Raw genomic sequence first — 2243 nt, 5'->3', positions numbered from 1 at the left:
AGTAGCTACACATTATACATTCAACGGCGGATGGTCCATCATTAATTTTTCCACGCCCACTTAAGTTTAGATTTACTTTATTTTTGGACTGACATTTTACATGACATTATGTAATAGATATACCGATGGGTACACTACAACAAAAATTGGATTAGCCGACGATTTATGTGGCTAATTTACCGGCGCTAATTAAAATGGGCGTCGATGATTAGCGATCGGGTATATATACCTGTACCAAAAGTCCTAACCCTGTTTTTCTCCCCTCTCCCGACTCTCTCCCTCTCACTGCCCCGACACTCTCTCTCTCTAACTCTCTCTAACTCTCTCTCTCTCCCTTTAGATGCAATGACAGCCTCGATCCCGTCCCTCTCTCGGCGCCCTATCCTTCTCCCTCCCTCCCTCCCTTTCTCCTCCCCGATCCCGTCTCTCTCTCTCTCTCTCTCTCTCTCTCTCTCTCTCTCTCTCTCTCTCTCTCTCTCTCCTCTCCAGCTTTCTTTTTGTTTGAAAAGAAGCAACGCCTTTAGATCTGGCGATCTGTGATCGCTACCCCTGAAAACGTCGCTCGAGGCCACTGCACCTGAACGCGTTTGCTACGTCTGCTACACTCGATCGGTACTCTCTCTCTCTCTCTCTCTCTCTCTCTCTCTCTCTCTCTCTCTCTCTCTCTCTCTCTCTTCGCACCTCATTCCTCCCATGCATCTCCCAATTTCTCCAAATCTCCCAAAACCCTAGAGATTTGAGTTGATTTCTCTAAATCTTCTAAAACTTTATTCACATTCCAACTCTGCAGCTGCCTGAACTAAAGAGACTAGTCAGGTGGTTTTTTTCCTCTCTCTTTTAATCACTAATGAATTTATTTTTTTACTTCATTGGATTTGGGATTTTACAGGCTACTTATTTCTTACACAAAGCATGCTTGTATAGAATTTGAGCTATAAGCATGTCACATGTTTGATGAAATTCCTAAAACAAATGTATGTAATTTTTATGTTTGTTTTTCTTAATGGTTTGGTAGGTCTTTTTTTTTTTTAATGGGTTGGTAGGTCTTTTTTTAATGGTTTTGTTTTCATGTTTTGTTTATCTGTACTTGTATAGTACAAACATGCATCTCTTTTATTCTCCCATCATGCTGAAAACACTTGCCCCAGTGAGGAGAAACAATTAGGCCAGAAACTATAGGGGGCCAAGGCTCTTGATCAGGACTTGCTAAAGGTGAGGAGGCATGGATCACATCGCTATGCCTGGATTACACAAGGAGACCACAGACATAAAACTTTAGCTATGAAATCATGAGAATTTTTGTTTGGTATATGATCGACAAAGCATGATCATACAGCCAACCCCAAAATGGTGGGATGAGGCTAGGATGATGATGATGGTGATGTAAATAAATAAAGAAAAAGAAATTCAAACAAAGATTAGTGACTGACCCGGGAGTATTGGTGTGAAAATGGAAAATCTCCTACTGTCCTATTTTTGCAAACAAATGTCTGTGAATCAGAGATTAGGATTGTTCAACCAATCTAATCTTGGGATTGTGACTTGGCAGTAGTGAACTACACAATATACTTGTTTTGGTTTTTGCAGGGCATAATTGATGTGCATAGAAGGAATTTTTATTTTTTTATTTTTTCATTCATCAATTGCTTGAAGGTGGTGTAAAATATTCATTTCTTTGGTGAATGATTTTATGCTGGTCTGCCTTTCAGGAACAACCCACTCCCAGTTTTTTGTATCTTTGATTTTAACTTGTCAATGTCATTGTCGATTTAATACAAAATCCATTTTCATCTGCAGTGTTGATGAGCAGGTAGCAAAGGACATATAACTGCTAGATTCCATTCCTGAGAAGCAACCCCAGATCTTCTCTGAAGAATGCAAGTATTATTGAAGTAAAGAGTTTGATTTTTTTCACCGGAGTTTGAAGATGAGATCATAATGCTGGTTGATTTACTTGATGCCTCTGCCTTTTGGATGGATTGAAGATTTTTGGGGTCCTAATGCATTTGGTTTATTTTGACTTTTGTTACTGAATATTTATTGGATGTTGCAGGTTATTAGCACATGGGATGACCAAAAATGAGTGATGCCCCATTGGTTTGACCTGGAAAATTTATTATAACTAACCTTTTCAAGTAATTGGATGATTCATATGATCCAGTAACATTTGTTGTTTCATGTCTACTTGTTGAGGCAAGGCTTTTAAGATTAAATGGTTGTAGCTTGATTGGGAAGTAATGGGA

General features: G+C 39.1%; 1 long non-coding RNA gene across 1 annotated transcript; it reads left to right on the top strand.

Annotated features, from left to right (window-relative positions):
* The first annotated feature begins 316 nt into the window (after positions 1-316).
* On the top strand, positions 317-2243 carry LOC131221920 (uncharacterized). The gene is made up of 2 exons (XR_009159665.1): positions 317-612; positions 1798-2243. It is a non-coding gene; the product is annotated as an uncharacterized LOC131221920 (long non-coding RNA).

The sequence above is a fragment of the Magnolia sinica genome, chromosome 12 (genome assembly GCF_029962835.1).
Source record: "Magnolia sinica isolate HGM2019 chromosome 12, MsV1, whole genome shotgun sequence".
In the NCBI taxonomy this organism is placed as follows: domain Eukaryota; kingdom Viridiplantae; phylum Streptophyta; class Magnoliopsida; order Magnoliales; family Magnoliaceae; genus Magnolia; species Magnolia sinica.
Note: the sequence above shows the minus strand (reverse complement) of the source record. Positions and strands in the feature narration are given on the sequence as shown.